Source organism: Populus euphratica, unplaced genomic scaffold (genome assembly GCF_000495115.2).
Source record: "Populus euphratica unplaced genomic scaffold, PopEup_1.0 scaffold1381.1, whole genome shotgun sequence".
NCBI lineage: Eukaryota > Viridiplantae > Streptophyta > Magnoliopsida > Malpighiales > Salicaceae > Populus > Populus euphratica.
In genome coordinates, this window is record NW_011501232.1 from 21,495 (window position 1) to 27,593 (window position 6,099).

Consider the following 6,099-nt stretch of genomic DNA (forward strand, 5'->3'; position numbering starts at 1 on the left):
AAGTCGCAAGCTCAACGACTCGCATAGACCATTGCACGTTGCCTACCGAATTTGTTTCTGCCTATGCAAGGCTGTCACTGTCCATCGCTGCCGAATTCTAGGCAATGTGCTTTTGTTGGCGCATTGATTAGTACTTAAAAGTGCATTTTTATCATGGTTTTATATCATCATTTTGCACTTGAAGTATCAATAACTCCTTAACTAAAATATGTTTTATAATAATGTATCTAATAATATAAGATACCTATAATTTGTGGTAAATGTCTATTTTTAATGCAGGCCTATCACATAAATGAAAGGATTGATTGATGACTTGAAGAACTTAAATTGCATGGATAAAGAGATGGTCAAACTTAGAGAAGAGATGTCGGTGCAATCCAAACCGGAACACTGTTCGGTAATTGGGCCATATCTGGAGCTACAGATCTATTCGGTAATTGGCTTATATCTGGAGCTACAGATCTCAGATTTAGGTTTAATTTATATGGATGGAAAGGTAAGACATAGGTCTACAACTTTTATATGGAGCCCAAGATCTAAAAAGGCCATTATCAAGTCCAAATTGTAGCAACAACAAAGAAGCCCGAATCTGTCTTCCAGCCCGAGCACTGTTCGGTATTTTGGCCATATCTGGAGTTCTAGAAGTCCAAATGAGCTGAAGTTTTTATACAAGAAAGCTGAGACAATTGCCTACAACTTTCATTTACAACTGGCTCCAATTTTGACGTTATCAATGACGTTTTGGGCAGACAAGAGAAGATAAGGATTGTCACCAAGTCAAAAGTTGGCCACCCACTTATCAATTAGTCATCAAATCAATAGTTCCCAATTTTGGCCTATAAAAGGAGGCATTTGCCATGCATTTAGGCATCTTGGTTTCCAGATCAAGATCATGCTCTTCCTTTCTCTCTTTGTATTTTTTGTAATGTTTATGCATTAATATTAAGTTTATGCCTTTCATTTCCTTTCCTTTTTTTGCTTTCATTAATATTAAGTTTATGCCTTTCATTTCCTTTCCTTTACTTAGTTAACTTTTATGTTCTTATTTTGTTTATCTATTTTGCTTTCTTTCATTATGTCTAGCTAAGTTAGTTATGTCAAGGTGAAAAGGTTACACTAATGGTGTAAGAATAAGTATAATGTAAACTTAATATGGACTTTAATGTTTGATACTAACATGTTTTATATTTGTTATCTTGTTCACTCTTTAATACTTTGCTTGTTAAATGACTAATCTTGATTTATGTTGTATAACACTTGGTACAACAAATGCTTGGCACTTTCATAGCCCATAATGTATGGTATAACCGACACCTGAGCTATGAAAGGAACTTGATTTGTTTTTAACATAAGTTATAATCATGAATGCTTGACGAGATTTACAAGTATTAACATTAATTGAATAAGATGACTAATGTAATCATGTTAACAATATATAATCTGATTGGAACCTCCTTTGTGTGTGGTTTCCAATTCAATAATAAGAGTTTATACTATACTTGTTTGATATACCATTAGTGGAACCTCTAACCTTGACATTTGTTATTATTATTGCTTAATCCTTACATTAATATTTCATCTCCAAGTTCTCATCATCATCATCTTCTTCGATCTCCAAGTGCTCATCATCATCATCTTCTTCTTCTTCTCTTTCTTTATTATTATTATTATTATTATTATTATTATTATTATTATTATTATTATTAGTACTACTACTACTACTACTACTACTACTACTATTATTATTATTATTATTATTATTATTATTATTACTATTGTTGTTGTTGTTATTGTTGTTTTATAATTGTTGTTTATAATTTGTACAATTAACCTCCTTGTGGTTCGACCCCGGTCTTGCCGGGTTATTTATTACTTCGACACTCCTGCACTTGGGAGAAGACATCAATCTTTTAGTCGTGTCACGCATCCCCACGCCTAGAGCTTTAACAAATGGCCTGAGTAAGGAGTCTTTAGATAATCTTCTATTAACTCTTGAGATGCATCCTAGTGGAGATGTGCATCGTGCAATTCATGATTTATGGCCCCGCTTTCATAAACAACATGATCGACTTAGTCTTGGGAATCTGACTAAAAAAGACCTTGTTTGCCAGTTTGTAAGAAAACTGGATGGGAAGCCTATCCCCGACCCATAGAGGGCATTTAAGCCGTTCTTGGACGTAAAACCAAGGGAAGATGTGAGCCACAATCACAACTACCTGTACATAGACATGCTTTTTCAAAAATAAATAAATAAATAAAAAGAGAGAGTGTGTGTGAGACTCTAGCTGGCCTACATATAGGTGGTATGATTGCCCTTTTAATTTCTCATCTATAAAATCCTCTCTTCCTTCCCTTCATTTCCACTCAACCCATACATTCATCAAATATAGAAGTGTGTAAAAATGGCAAGTTACTCAAGTCATCACATAAGAAATATTTGTGTTTTTGGTGGATCTAGTCCTGGGAAAGAAAAAGAGTTTTTAGAATCAGCAAATCATCTTATTCAGGTGCTAGCTGAGAGAAAGATTCATTTAGTATATGGGGGAGGCAGTCTGGGGTTAATGGGAGGTGTGTCAATAGCTGCATTTTTAAGAGGTAGTCAAGTTTTGGGGGTCGTCTCCGAAGCTTTAGCACAAGGGGACATCATTGGAAAAACAATTTGAGAGGAACTTCAGGTCTCCACAATGTCAGCTCGAATGAATGCAATGTTTAACCATGTTAATGCCTTCATTGCTTTACCAGGTGGTCTAGGCATATTTGAAGAGATCTTTCATATTTCCTCTTGAGCCCAACTGCATATTCACCTAATAGTTATATGTATATATATTTTTTAAAAAATAATAATAATAATCTCAACCCAAGGAAGTTAACCTTAAACATTAGAACAAAAATTTCATTTTCTTCCAAGAAAAGCCCCATAATTATGTATTGATATATTGAGCACAAAAAAAAAGTTTATTAATATCTTGTTAAGAGGTATTGAGCAGATATATAAATTTAATGAGAGTTTATTTATTTGGATAGATTAATGGAAGTTGAATGATGAATACCTTGCTTTGTGGAATTTGCAAATTTTTTTCTATTTTAACGCTTTGATTACTAGAGATTAGTAATAAGCTGGTTGTGGAGTGTGATTAGTACTTAAAAGTGGATTTTTATCAAGATTTTATATCATTATTTTGCACTCGAAGTATCAATAATTCTTTAACTAAAGCATGTTTTATAATAACGTATCTAATAATATAAGATACCTTTAATTTATGGTAAATGTTCATTTTAAATGCAGGCCTATCACATAAATGAAAGGATTGATTGATGAATTTAAGAACTAAAATTAAAAAGGTCATATTTGGAGCTGTAGATCTTAAATTTAGGTCTACTTTATATGGATGGAAAGGTAAGACATAGGACTACAACTTTCATATTGAGCTAAAGAACTAAAAAGGTCATTTTCAAGTCCAAATTGTAGCAACAACAAAGAAGCCCGAATATGTCTTCCAGCCTAAGCACTGTTTAGTATTTAGCCCATATCTGGAGTTCTAGAAGTCTAAATGAGCAGACGTTTTTACACAAGAAAGCTGAGATAATTTGCTACAACTTTCATGTTTTCAAGTGGCTCTAATTTTGACGTTATCAATAATGTTTTGGGCAGACAAGAGAAGATAAGGATTGTCACCAAGTCAAAAGTTGGTCACCCACTCATCAATTAGTCATCAAATCAATAGTTCCCATTTTTGGCCTATAAAAGGAGGCATTTACCATGCATTTAGGCATCTTGGTTTCCAGATCAAGATCATGCTCTTGTTTTCTCTCTTTATATTGTTTGTAATGTTTATTCTTTGCTTTCATTAATATCAAGTTTATGCCTTTCATTTCCTTTCCTTTACTTAGTTAACTTTTATCTTGTTTATGTTCTTGTTTTGTTTATTTATTTTTCTTTCTTTCATTATGTTTAGCTAAATTTATATGTCAAGGTGGAAAGGTTACACTAATGGTGTAAGAATAAGTATACTATAAACTTAATATAGACTTTAATGTTTGATACTAACATGTTTTGTATTTGTTATCTTGTTCACTCTTTAATGCTTTGCTTGTTAAATGACTAATCTTGATTTATGTTGTATAACACTTGGTACAACAACTGTTTGGCACTTTCATAGTTCATATTGTATGGTATAACCGACACCTGAGCTATGAAAGGAACTTGATTTGTTGTTAACATAAGTTATAATCATGAATGCTTGACGGGATTTACAAGTATTAGTATTAATCGAATAAGATGACTAATGTAATCATGTTAACAATCTATAATCAGAATGGAACCTCATTTGTGTGTGGTTTCCAATTGAATAATAAGAGTTTATATTATACTTGTTTGATATACCATTAGTGGATCCTCTAACCTTAACATTTATTATTATCATTGTTTAACCTTACATTAATATTCCATCTCCAAGTTCTCATCTTCTTCTTATTCTTCTCTTTCTTTTTCTTTATTATTGTTGTTGTTGTTGTTGTTGTTGTTGTTGTTGTTGCTATTGTTGTTGTTTATAATTGTTATTTATAATTTGTACAATTAACCTCCCTGTGGTTCGACCCTAGTCTTGCCGGGTTATTTATGTCTTGCCGGGTTAAATTTTTACAATTAACCTCCCTGTGGTTCGACCCCGGTCTTGCTGGGTTATTTATTACTTCGACACTCCTGCACTTGGGAGAAGACATCAATCTTTTAGTCGTGTCAAGTTTTTGTACCAAACACTCAGTCCACCGCGCCACACCGGATCACAACTCAGCCCATCTGGACAGTTCGATCAACTTGCAAATCAAGCCAATTATAGTCGCAAGATCAATTCATCCGCAATCCAACTGTTCACAGCCTTCAGAGGCACTGGTGCACCATGCTCGCGTTCACACTGTAGCAACATCTCAGAGCCTTTCTCTCCTCTCGCCGGCGATTCTCTCTCTCTCATCCAATCTCCCATTTTTTGTCGTTTTAAGCCGTCAAAACACCACAGAAAGGTGAATCACCCCCTCTAAAGCAAAACCCCAGCAGTTTTAAGCGTTTTTGCCGCCTCATCAGTCATCAACGGAAGTCGAAACCACCGTCATCGGATTCATCTCCCTCAGATCTACCAGAATCAACTATCTGTTGGCTAGAATCTCACCGAGAAATTTTGTCGTCTCCAACAATACCCCCGCGTGAATTACACGGGCCACCAGTGGCATTTTCATAAATTAATTTTGTCGTCTCCAACAATCCCCCCGCGTGAATTACACGGGCCACCAGTGGCATTTTCATAAATTTCTGACAAATTCAAGGGTATTTCAGTCTTTTACCTATATAGTGGCACTCAGGTAATTTTTTATGATTTTTTATGGTATTTTTGATATTTTTATATATAAATACTTGTAAATTTTTTTACATGTAAAAAAAATAAAAAGAAATTTAAAAGAAATAACAACGCAGGTCCAACACCCATTTTATCATGTTATCGTTCGTGGGTTCAAAACCTGATTCTCAACTATAGATATACCCATTTCTCAACGATGTCAAAATAATTTTTTTTTTATAAAATAAATATTATTTGTCGACACGTCTCTTTTATTTACCAAAAAAAAGGACCGATGTCAGAAGTTTAAATATCAAATATGGATTATGTCCATTATTATTTCTTTTGGTAAATCAGATGTAACTCTCCATTTTAGGGACAAACGTCGACATTTTAGACAAAATCTCCTAGTTTTAAGAACTGATGTCATTTTTAACGTGTCTAATATTTTTAGGGACCGACGTTAACCATTTTTTTAAAAAAAATGCAAATAAGCTCAAAATAGAATAGCATTTGAATCAAATAAAAAACCACACAAGTAAGCGTAACCTTTCTCTGAAATGATGTTTTAAGGGTGGTGTCTACCTTCCCTTAATCATAACTAACCTAGTACTTGAATCTCTAGGACCAGTGTCTAATTTTAGATTTCTAGTTCCCTCAAATTACTAGATGGAAACTCCAATAAAATCTTTGTTTCCCCCAATCGAGAAAAATCTTATTCTTTTTGTTAAATAAATAAAAAAGAGTGGAGCCATCGTCCGACGTCGTG